Genomic DNA, 13,441 nt, shown 5'->3' with positions numbered 1-13,441 from the left:
GTACCATAGCAACTGCAGAATCAGAGCAATGATATCATGTAGCAAATTTGTAGCTGAGAGAACACTCAAGGGTTCCATTGGATCACGTGGGGCAGCAATATTACAGATGTTGATGGTGTGACATCTTGATAAGGATCACTTAATTGGTGTTAATTTTACCTAAAGTAAAGACAACAATAGGACATCTCCTTATATCAAGATGTGTGACCAAAAGGTAAGGATATTTAATTTGTAACCAATGTCTCCCAAGGGTTTTGATGTGAGTCTTTGTTAAAACTGACTTCAAGTTTCATTGACCTGAGTAATATGCTAAAGTAAACGTTTGCACAGAGAAAAACAATAGCTTATCTCACATCAAAGGAAGACAAAGCACTATCAAATATTAATTTTCATGACAACACTTGTATTTGATCATCATATGATATATGTATTTCCCACTCTCTTCTGTGAGAAACTGGAGCACTGATAAAGACGCAAGAACAAACAATCCTTCCTCCTCTATTTTATTTTGCTCGGTTAGCACACAACAGATGTCTGCTTTCAGAAGGAAGCTTTGGGAGAGCACTGGGCTCTGTGCCTCCTTGCCTTTGGATATTGGAATGAATTCCAGCATCATGAAACTCAATGAAAGAAATGAAATTGCCATTTGTGTCCCAAATTTCAATCTGTTATCACATGTCATGAACCACAAGGCTTATTCTCCAACTATTGTTGAATGCAGGTATAAAAATCCAGTTACTACTCATTGTTTTAACCAAAAAAAAAAAAAAAAAAGAAAGAAATTATAGAAAAACCAGCAAAGATGAAAATAGATTAAAAATTTAACATTCTCTTAAAGGAATTTAAGCATTAGGAACAAGAGAAGTCAGTACAAAACTACTCTATTTTATTGATGATAACATGATTTGGAAACTCCTCAATGCTCTGTATTCTAACCATTTAGCACAGTTATCAAGACAGGGCCTGTCACACCCTAGTCCATCTACAGAGGTGACAATCTAGTGAGTCATAAATCTGCTTTCACAAAACATGGAAGCAGAAATGGCATTTTTATTAAGAGCCACATGACTAATATCCAAAAAAGGGAACAAATTGAATAATTAAAAAACAGTAATTATTCTTGGTTAATTGATTACAATTGAGGCTCAAGGTGTTATTAGGTATCCCAAAGAAGAAATTTTTTTCTTTCAAAATAAAGTAGAAAAGAAACAGAAAAGGGTATTTTATAAAGCAGCAGAATACAGGAAGCAATACAATAAGAAATATAAATTATGTAAAAGGAAAACTGGTAATTTTGACTGACTTATAAGTTAAAGAACCAATGCTTAATTTTTTCACAGAGGCAAGGGAGGATATTATAGTTGAACTAGGGGCCCAGTGCACGAATTCGTGCACCTTGAAAGGAACTGTGGACTGCGAGGCTGCAGTAGGCACAGAGGTGGGTCTCGGCCCATCCTTTGCACCCCCACCTAGCCCCTCCTGCCATGGCCCCCGGTCCCCTGTCAGCCAGCAGCCCTGCTCCCACCACCGCCGCTACTCACATCCACTGACAGCACAGAGTGATTGGGTCCAGCGCCATCAGCAGGTGCAAGTGGCAGCTGCTGCCCCGATTGCACCTCAGGAGCAGGGGGAAGTGGAGAAGCCCTCAGGGGCAATCAGGGCTAGCAGCCACCGCTCGCACCTGCTGATGGTGCTGGGCTGGGCAGCAGGTACAAGCGGCAGGCGGGACTGTGGCATGCGGGAGCAAAGAATTTTTAGTAACCACCAGAGGCTCGCCCTGATGACAGAGACCGGCGCCCCACCTTGGTCTGGCACCCCGGCTCACCTGCTCCACCATCCTGCTGTGGCCAATGCCTGCGATATTCTGCACACATCATAGCAACCAGCTGTTCAGTTGTTCTGCCGCTTGGTCTATTTGCATATTAGCCTTTTATTATATAGGATATTCTTTTTACTTTTTTAGTTTAGAAGAGAACCTCTAAAAAGGACAATAAGAGGAACAATATATGATATAAAGAAGAAATGTTTTGCTCTACATTACAAATATTTATCTGGGTTTCAATTTGCCTAGTGACAAAACATATGCAGGGACATTACTTATCTGGTACCTTCTCTTTCCTGAATAAAGATTTTTGGTTCATAGGCACCTAAAAGCATTTTTATGGGTCTCTTTCCTGAGATAGAATAAAATACAAAACAAACTAAATACTTCTTTTAATGAAGAAGGTTCAAATAGGAAACCTTATAATAAAATATCTACTCTTCCATTTAAAGAAAAGATACACACTGATTAGTGTATGGACTTTTGCCTGCATAACCTATAGATGGTTTTTGGCCACATTCTTATGGAAGATCCAAACAAAGAGAAAGAATTCTGAAAGTACAATGTTTCTAAAAATAGGTCCTTCATTATTTGTTGAATTATATTTAAGCTTCTGAGTTCCAAACTTCCTGCATTTCTACTATAATATTTGTAGTATTTCATAGCTGGTCCAATTAGCCATATGTTTCCAGATCTCTCTCCACCAAGAAACTTTAATTTCCTCTCAATAATTTTGATTACTGTTATCAGAAATAACCAACATGTACAGCAGTAGCTGAATTGCTTAATATGAGAAAAAAAAAGGGGTTAACTGGTACATTAGACAAGTGTTTAAAATATAGTGAAAATATTTAAATTTTATTTTACATTATTTCCTACTAAAAAAATAACTTTATAATCACCTTAGGGTTCTCCCTATTATCAAGTTAAGCTAGTTTAAATAACAGGAATAGTAAATGTAAATGTAGTCATGATTTACAAGATTTATGCAGTACTGAAATATAAAGAAAACACCTCTCCCAGTAAAGAGTAAGTAGACTAATGCTGGCACACTTTCAGTTTAATTTAATGCCAACACAGCACTTCCAGTCATAGTGTTCATGATATTACAAAGGCCAAAGGGGACTCATTAGTGCTGATGGCATAAAGACAGATAACCGATATTTAAAGCACATTCCTTAAAACAGAAATCCCATTCTTGCTCTGCATGTGTAAAAACTGATGAAAAGGTAGTAAGCATTGTTTCAGTAGAGCAAGATTCAGATTCCAAAATTTAACACTGTCTTCGCACCCTTCTTTGAACCTAACTGCGGCCTATTATCTGAGTCACTGGAACCAACTGAACATTTCATCTGCCATTTATTTTGCATAGTAATACAAAGTCAATGCAGTGAAAATGGCCCCAAAATATTTGTTATTATGAAAGTAATTTAGATCTCAGAGGCCTCCAGAAGGGTTCTCTGGGACCTTCAGAGTTGAGAACAGCTGATTTAAAGAATGTTTTCCCAACAGAGTACATTCCATGCTGGATGAGCTCCTAACATGATTGGTTTACTTTGACTGAAAGTTTCTAGAAACAGTACATGTCTGACCCATACCTCCTTGCATATAAGTTAATTTAAATGGGAAGTACATCATCCAATTAGTAGAGCATAAGGCCTGTAATTCAGATGGCTACATAATATATGCTTCCAAAGATCCCAGCTTGGAATGTTGCTGTCCAGGTCATTTCAGACTAACTGTAAATAGTTTTAGAGATTTCTTTCACTAATACTGTACAAAGCACTATTAGATAAGTGAATGAATGAAAGCAAACAAAGGAGCCTTAAACGCATATGAATGAATAAAGTGGGAAGTGGGTTGGAAAAATTCATGAATGCTACTGGCAGTCCAACAGGATAATAACTTTAAAAACAATACTCCAATTTTGGTCTCCATACCTAGGCCAGGGAGTGAATACTTTCCATGCAGAATGGCCAGAATAAGATTTTCTTCATGGGTAAGATAATGAATATGCAACTCCTTGAAGTTCTTAATTTTCTTAATTTGGGTAATAAACTCTATTAACATCTTAAGATATTTCATATTGAGATAACCATGGATATTTTATATAATACAAAGGAAATTCTCATAAAAAAACTGTACACATCAAAGAAATGTTGCATTGTTAAAAGCTACTTGTTCACTCTCTTTGATATTCAGGGAATTTTATGAAGAATTGCTATCACGAACAGCCACCTGTTATTCAACTTTCATCAGATAACCCTACTAACCATATACCTAAACTTAGAAATGCAATTATAGTTCCCCTTTGGAATATTTTTTAAGTTGAGGTTTTTTTCAAAGAAGACTGTACTCTTCTAACAGACAATATGCTATAAAGCAGCAGTTCTCAACCTGTGGGTGGCAACCCCTTTGGGGCTCAAACGGCCCTTTCACAGGGGTCGCCTAAATACATCCTGCATATTCGATATTTACATTACGATTCATAACAGTAGCAAAATTACCGTTATGAAGTAACAATGAAAATAATTTTATGGTTGGGGGTCACCACAACATGAGGAACTGTATTAAAGGGTCGCGGCATTAGGAAGGTTGAGAACCACTGCAAAGCATTTAATTTTGTATACTTATAAGGTACTTAAAAGTTAATGCATCTTGGTAGTATAGGCACTAAAATTAAATAATATAACAGATTTTTAATTGACTACAAATTTAATGGACTACTAGCACATAGAAAGTTAAGGGATTTTTAACAGACTATTTTCTATAGCAGTTTAGGTTTACATAAATATTGAAGGGAAAGGAAAAAGTTCTCATATACTCTGAGTGTCCCCAGGCTCCCCTATTATTAACAGCCTGCATTAGTGTGGAACAGACAAAAGATAATGCCTTGAGCAAGACTGAAAATCATAAGAGTTGGAAATAAGTGGTCATATTTGTGACATGTTAGGAATATGGCAGTCAAAGAATGAATGTGAGGGTTGATTTTATATGGAGGGAGAAAGGGAGGAGTAAAAAAAAAATGACTCAGCTATTTTGCCTGTGCAATAGAATACACTAGAGGAGCAGGATTAAAGATCTGAATTTGAGAGTTATCAGCATACAGATGGCATCTAAAGCCATGAGGTTGAAAATATCACCTTTGGGATGAGTGTGTAGCTAGGCACAGATAACTGAAGGGGTAACCCTAGAAACTCCCACATGTAGAATTGGAGACAAGAAGAGAAATCAACAAGATTGAGATCAAGAGTAGAAGAAGGTGAAACCCAAGAAATGCTGATTTTTCTAAAAGCCTGTTAAGTAAATTACTTTAAGATGGAACTTACTGCCAAAACCGGTTTGGCTCAGTAGATAGAGCGTCGGCTTGCGGACTGAAAGGTCCCAGGTTTGATTCCAATCAAGGGCATGTACCTGGGTTGTGGGCACATCCCCAGTAGGAGATGTGCAGGAGGCAGCTGATCGATGTTTCTCTCTCATCGATGTTTCTAACTCTCTATCTCTCTCCCTTCCTCTCTGTAAAAAATCAATAAAATATATTTTTTTAAAAAGATGGAACTTACTGGCTATGTCAAATTATTATGACATATTGAGAAAGATGAAGACTGAGAATAGACCACTGGTTTTAAAAGTATGGAGAACATTGATGATGCTGACAATATTTCTCTTGGAATAGAGGTAGTGATCAGAATATCATTGTTGTGGTTAGAATGAAGGTTGTAAAGCTAACAAATACAACTCTTTCAAGGTTGTTATAAAAAAAGGGGGAATAAAATTTTGTAGTAGCAGCAATTGAATACATGATTAAAGAAAGTTGCTTTATTTTAAGCATTATGTATAAAATATTTTAATATACATGTATGTGTGTATACATATATACAGGTTTTCCCCACTATCCAAAAGTGGAGCGTTCCTATGAAATCTTTCATAATCCAAAACAGCATGAAGCAGTATATTCCCTGCTTTCCCAAAGTTCCTGTTGCACCACTCCACTTTTAGGGTAGAACCTACATTAGTATTGCAATGGCTTTGTTTTCCCAAGGAAATTCTCCCACTAAAGACCTACCTTAGTACCTGGTTTCGCTAACAGAAATCCAAAGAGGATTTTCACTTTTACAAAGAAAGCTGAAAGCCAGGAGAGGAAAAGCTAGCAAAAGATTATGGTCTAAACCAGGGGTCCTCAAACTTTTTAAACAGGGGGCCAGTTCACTGTCCCTCAGAACATTGGAGGGCTGGACTATAGTTTAAAAAAAACTATGAACAAATTCCTATGCACACTGCACATATCTTATTTTGAAGTAAAAAAACAAAACGGGAACAAATACAATATTTGTATTTGCATGTGGCCCGTGGGCCGTAGTTTCAGGACCCTGGTCTAAACCTTTCCATAGATCTTCAAACTTCTTGATTTCCCTCAGTTCCTCTCTCAAGCTGCATATTCCAAGGACACAAGTCTGAGCTAAGAAGATGGGTTTGCTGTGCTACCAAGTCCTGAAGCAGAACAGACATACAGGACAGTGGAGTGGGTTGGTGAAGTGGAGAGAGCAAGACCATGATAAATGCCTGCAGGAAAGAGTAACCTTCAAATCATGCATGGAAAGTGGAATGGCATTATTAGAATGACTTAGATCAGAAATATACAAAAATTGGGATGCTGGACTCCTGTTCATGTTGTGTGCCTATGGTGTCTTCATGGTAGAGGCAGCAGTATGGAATTCTGTCACTGTTAGAGGTGCAGACAGAAGGGGTGTCAGACAATAAATAATTAAAACAAACACATGACTGCAAATACCCTTAAGCAATGGGAGGAAAAGAAACAGGGAAAATTGTGTCTGGGAACCCTGTGAATACCACCATCTTGACATATACTTACATTTAACTACACACATTTATGTTTGACTATCCTTTGCTACACTAAAAACTTCTTATGAAGAACCCAAGTATATTTTGACACCTGACATAGAAGTTAGGAAGCAATAACTATTAGATGAACTGGGCTGCTTTCTACAGTTCCATTCAGATCTCGGGTCTGGGGCCTGCGCCTGTGTCCCCATGTGAACTGGCAGCTGGCCTCTTTCTTATTTCTTTTTAATCTTACCTGAAACACTTAGCACATCTTTTTCATAGATAAATGTGAATTTCAGTCTATCGCTATTCTCACAATCTTAAAATTAGCACAGTGTAAATTAACAAGATTTTGCCAAAATATATTTAGGTCTAAGAAAGGATTTCTGTGTCCTTCCAAAGAAAGAGTTGTTTAATTATCCAAATTAACATCTGGTTTTTAATGTTCTCTGGGTTTAAACAAAGTGTTTCTCCCATTTATCAGACTTTGAAAAGATTCACCTTTTTGACACCAGAAGGCATTCAAAGGTGAGGCCAGAATGAGCTAAGCTGTAATAATAAAGTGATAATTGCTAAGTGTGAAGTCACACTGACAATGCATTTAGCAAAACACTAAAAGTTTGGATGTTAACTTATAATGCCCAGTAGTATCTTTTTAAAAAATATATTTTTATTGACTTCAGAGAGGAAGGGCGAGGGAGAGAGAGATAGAAACATCAATGATGAGAGAGAACCATTGATCAGCTGCCTCCTGCACACCCCTACTGGGGCTCAAGCCCACAACCCAGGCATGTACCCTTGACTGGAATCCAACCTGAGACCCATTAGTCCTCAGGCCAATGCTCTATCCACTGAGCCAAACCAGCTAGGGCCCAATAGAATCTTATTCTTTAGTTCTGCTTTCCAGTAAGTCTTCCAATAAGAAGACTTATTATGTTAATTTTGTGTATTACAATTCTAACAGGTACCAACTACAATTCCAACAGCTTTCCATTTTATTTATGCTCACTGGTAAAATCTGTCATCACAAATATATGTGTTCAGTGGGGACCAAAGTTGTGAATTGGACTTAATGGTGGCTGCCGCCTTTTCTCATGAGACCAGTGGTTCTGATATTTGATTAGACATTAGAATCATTTGAGAAGCTTGTAAAAAATATACATGCTCAGCCCCACCTATAACAATTGACTCAGATTCTGGAGGTGAGATTGGAATACAAATATTTTTTAAATCTTCCAAAGCGTTTATTTCTTTGGTGCAGCCAGGTTAGAAAATCATTGCATTAGACTTAAACCCTTATACTAGGACTCTATTTTATCTATCTTTTATAAACTTATATAGAGAGTTGTACTGAGCACCTAGATCAATAAATGTTACTTTGAGGAAGAAATCCATGAATTGCTTAAAGCATGAACATCATCTTACAGGTAGGTGAGTCTTCTTGCCATCAAACTTTTATTTTGCAATTACTACATGCTAACTCTCCACCTCTATAGCATGGTTTGTGAATTAGGGACATCTACAGGGTAGCCACTCTTTACCCATGACTTACATTTATTTTAACACAAAAATCCACTGACTATTTTGAAAATTCTCTCATTTATGGAAGCTATTACTAAAAAACTGAGGAAAGTCAAGATTGAGTATTGAATTACACTAAAGGGAAGTTCAGCAAAAGGAATAATCTGAAATTCCAAAAAAATCCAACTAGCAACTCGAGTGATTTTATAAATAAACTAGCGGCCCGGTGCATAAATTCGTGCACATTGAAAGGAAATTAATTAGAAGAAATATTTTAATATCGCTATTCGCCCTTTCTGTATAATAGAAGTGTCAACCAAATTCATGATGAACAATGACAGATCGAAACACACACATGCTATTGGTGCTAGTGAGAGATTTATATGTATCGTGCATGCAACTTAGCCTTTTATAGATATAGAATAAACTTGCTTAATTAGACCTGCTTTCTGATTTAGCTAAACTTTCTCCAGCCCAGTGAAGCACCCTAACTTCTCTTTCAGGTAATTGTCAGCAACACAGCAGCAAATATCAACACAAAGCAGATTATTATTATTGTAGCTCATGAAGGGAGAACAAAGGGTAAAATATTTAACTGCAGCAGTGATTGACTATATTCTGCACAGTGAGAAAACCTGAAGTCATTTTCAAGGTTCACCATTTCTTCTTTTAAATTGGGTCAAGTTCCTAAGCTTTCTAAATCTCTGTTTTCCAGCTAAAGAAAAGAAAATAGGATTTCACCGAGTCTCTTATCTACCTACTCAGGACTTCTGTGAGGATCAAATGAGATGAGGCATGGGAAAATGCTTCACAGATATTTGGTTAAAGTGTGAAATGTTTGCACCTGGCTATAAAGCGAGTTGTGTTCCTGGGCTGAAGAAACTGCAAGGAGGCTGGTCACTAGGCAGAAGAAGCCAGGTGTTGCTATGTGATGTCATTACCCAGCGCCCACAGCCACTGTTTCCGGGCTGGGCTGTGGACTGCATTGTGTGCCATGGGGTCCCAGCAGCATCAGCTGCAATTTGGTGGGGTGTGGCTCTGTGGTAGTGGCGGGGCCTGTGTCCCACTTGGGGGAAGCCAAGTGTTGCTTTGTCAGCACCAGGTCCATGCTGCCGTTTCTCTGTAAATGGCCAGTGTGTGTCATGGCAGCTCCTGTATTGAGCATCTGCCCCCTGGTGGTCAGTGCACATCATAGCAACTGGTCAGACAGGTGGAAGGACACTAACATATTAGCCTTTTATATATATATATAGATAACTTAATATTTAACATGCTTTTGCATTAGTTAAGATGCGGTTAAGGTTTGACATTTGATGGCATCAACATTTCTACAATCTGACCTATCATTGAGGAGCATAGAAATTTGGTAATACTGCCTATATAAAGAATCATATTATATTCGTATTTTTTAACCAAAGAATTCCACATACTAAACTTTTTTTTCCAATGGGGAAAAATGGTCTATAAATAAAAGTAATCACATAGAATTATGTTGGGAAAAGAAAATCCAAATGGCTTTAAATCAGGGAAGATTAATTGATTAAATAAACTTATATCCAAGGAAATATTATACAAGCCCTTGAAATACCATCTATGAAACTACAAAGCAACATGAAAACTAGCTATGGTAATTTACAAAGTAGAGTATATTTTTCGTAAATGATGACTGCAATTATGCATAAAATTGTCTAGGTATTTGAAATCAGTATACTGAAATAATATACTATGGTGGAGTAATTGTTAAATTTTCCCTTTATTTTTCCTTCTTATGTGATGTGATATTGTTTACAAAATTTAAAAGATTCTTCAGCAAACCTCATCTCGTTTTGTCTTTTAGCCTTCCTGATATTAATTTTACAGTGCAGAACACCATGTGCCTTAGTAATTGTTTATATTGTATTCCTTGCTTCTTATGTACTAGAGAAATACATTTGTGAGTTTAGGTTGCATGTGTCCTGTAACAGCTTTGCTTATTGCATTATTATATCATTCATTATACTGTTTTCTCTACCATATTTATTGAAGTAGTCAGTCATTTTGGAATTTTAATGTGGATATGTATGTAATAGGTCCTGCATTATGGTAATTAAGTTCCAGTTAAATTTTGTCATTATATAATGTAATATACAATCCCAGAAAGACTTCAAAGAAATGATTACAAAAGAATGTTTAGCTTCTAACAAATATATATCAAATTAAATTTTTTAAAACAATTTGCTTAAAGAAAAGCAAGTCATCTAAAAGATAAATTTTTCTAATTTGCTTTTTTAAACAAGACCCTGGGTTTTCTCTTATGGCCCCAAAATATCTTTTCTTTCTGCAGTAGAGAATTAATATCTCTTTTTTATTTATTTAAAATCTGTTGAGGGAGATAGAAACCTTGTATTTTCAAGTTTAAATTAATTTTAACTAATTGCAATGTGAAGAATTTGCTAATATGAAATTAAAAGGCTCAGTAGAATTTTCCTGGCTTTTCAACAATAAGTCAAATTGGGAAAATACTGGCTGCTATCTAATGCAAAATCTTATTTCCATGAAGAATATTTCATTCCTCGCTGCCAGGATGGCTCAGTGGTTGAGCATCAACCCATGAACCAAAGAGGTCTCTGGATTCCTGGTCAGGGCACATGCCCAGGTTGCGGGCTTGATCCCCAGTAGGGGGTGTGCTGGAGACAGCCAATCGATGTTTCTCTCCCTCTTCCTTTCTCTTTCTCTAAAAACAATAAGAAACTTTAAAAAAAAGATTTCATTCCCAGCCACCCTAAATAGTGATGACCTTTATCAGAGGAAAAACTGGAGATCTGACAACTACAATAAAATAATCCAGATTACAAAACCCATACCAGTTAAGAGTGCTTTGGATCAGTCCTTTCTGGTGACCAACTGATTGAATATAAAGAACACTGAAATATTTTGTATGTTGAATGTGTATTTCTACACATCTACTTCTAGGCATCAAATATGAAATCTATCTAAATACTTATTCATATGGAACTATGGTTCTCAAAGGTTCTACTAGATAGCAGCACAAATTTCATTTGTCAAATCAGAGGACCATGCCCACTGTTCTAGTTTGGGACTATATTCTTCCCACAGAAAAGGGCTGCAAGTATCAAAACACACACATGCACACTCACTCAATATAATGTAGCATATGCTCTTAGTCACAAACTATTTGATTTCCTCCCTACCTATTAAACAGTTTTTACCCTTTCCACAAGAAAAATTACCCAAGCAATCTTCCAATCTCAGCATTGGTCTGAAAGTAAAATATCTAATGATAATATCTATATCAGATCTCAAAATTATTCTTTTGCTCCAGAAATCTATATACTCAAAAGACAAGTAATTCACTCCCCCCGACACAAACACACCCATTATACTATGGTAAAACAAGGCAAGGAAAATAGCAATAAACACACCTATGTAGAAGAGAGAAATGATCAGAATAAAAATGGCATTTTTTTTACAGAACTAGAAAAAATAATCCCAAAACTTATATGGAAGCACGAAAAACCCAAGTAGCTGCAGCAATTTTGAAAGAGAAGAACAAAGTTGGAAGTATCACACTACCTGATATCAAACTATATTACGAGGCCCTAGGAATCCAAACATAATGGCACTGGTATAAAAACAGACATATAGATCAATGCAACAGAATAGAGAGCCCAAAAATAAACCACGCCTATATGGTCAATTAATCTATGACAAAGGAAGCAAGAATATACAATAGGGTAAAGACAGTCTCTTCAATAAATGGTGCTGGGAAAACAGGACAGATACCACAGCTATTTTTAAAAATTACATGATTAGACTGCTGACTCAGCTCTTTGGGAACTAATGCTTCATTAACCCTTGAACCCTACAGAATTTTATCATTTCCTTGCCAATGGCTCAGTCCCAAGCAATTTTTAAAGACTATATTGGCAAACACAGAGAATTAGTTATCACCATGTCCAACAAATACTTGCATATTAAAACCATTCTCAGGAATAAATAGCCATGACAACATAAAAACATAGAACCATGCTCTTGAGCCTTCCTACCATCTTCCTATTCTGACTTACTGGTCTACAGTCCCACCCAGTGTACATGCACACAATTAAAAAGTACATATACACCTTCATAAAAAGAAACACATTAAGGATCAAATGCCCACCCAAAAGTAGGGGCCAGGAAGAGCAGGGAACAATATAGGAACCTCGCTAGGCAAATCTTTCTGCTTTCATATAATCTTACTAGGGAAGAAAATGTAGTTTGCTTGACTGGAATACTTTTGGTTAAAAATTAACCCTCCAAATGTAAAATGTGTTCTGTTATTTAATTACCCCTTGGAATAGTAATTCAGTTTAATTTTTAAAGTTCCAACTGTTTGGCATTGTCTTGAAATAGTCTTTCTAACCAGGGAACTAATGGCTTTGTTTGTTTTGCCTCAGGAGCAGGTGCAGGAACAAGAATACCACCTGAAGTAACTGCTGCCACGCAGTGATGGTCTCACAATCACACTGACAGATGGGACTGTGTTTTGTTCAAAACAAATATTTCTTTGCTGTTTGTAATTGTAGCTGAAATCACCTACCTGTTGCAGGTGTGCTTTAAGGACATCACACTGAGGCCTCTTAAATATTCCATAAGCCATTAACGAGTTGACCTTACACAACACTACAAGAGGGCTTCATTCTTTTAAACACCAGAGAGCAGTGAAGAGAATATATATCCTAATACGTGACATAACATATAATCATTACAAATATAACATTTCTCTGATATATAGGCTGAAAGCTTAAAACTTAAAACACCAAGCCTCAGGGATACTGTGCCCATATATAAACACACACACACACACACACACACACACACACACACACACGCACGTGTACCCATACTGAAGCATATCTGAATTGTTGAAATCAAAACCAAATGAAGACCAACCGTTTTGGTTCCCCGAGCAGACGGAACTAGTGTAGTCATACAGACACAGTGTAATTTAGCTTATTTTTCAAGACCAACATAACCTTGATCATTTCTTGCTTACACCTCTGGACATCGTTGGCAGAACTTGAACTGTTTCCCAAGGTCAACAGGAGGTAACCACTGAAAATTCCCACACTGTAACCAATCACTGAAGAACAAATAGTTCCTGCTCTGGACTCTATCAGCAGCTTGATAACAATACATCCCTGTTTGGGTTTGAATGCTCCCAGTTTGCTAACTTTTGGGTGTGTACACAATAAACTTGAACAATTCCTACCA

The 13,441-nt window shown here is 36.8% G+C and overlaps 1 protein-coding gene across 11 annotated transcripts in view; it reads right to left on the bottom strand.

The window, feature by feature from the left end:
- Positions 1 to 13,441, bottom strand: part of CCDC102B (coiled-coil domain containing 102B) — a 150,760-nt gene that overhangs the window by 28,262 nt on the left and 109,057 nt on the right. The window lies entirely within an intron of this gene.

This window comes from Myotis daubentonii, chromosome 8, assembly GCF_963259705.1.
Source record: "Myotis daubentonii chromosome 8, mMyoDau2.1, whole genome shotgun sequence".
NCBI lineage: Eukaryota > Metazoa > Chordata > Mammalia > Chiroptera > Vespertilionidae > Myotis > Myotis daubentonii.
Note: the sequence above shows the minus strand (reverse complement) of the source record. Positions and strands in the feature narration are given on the sequence as shown.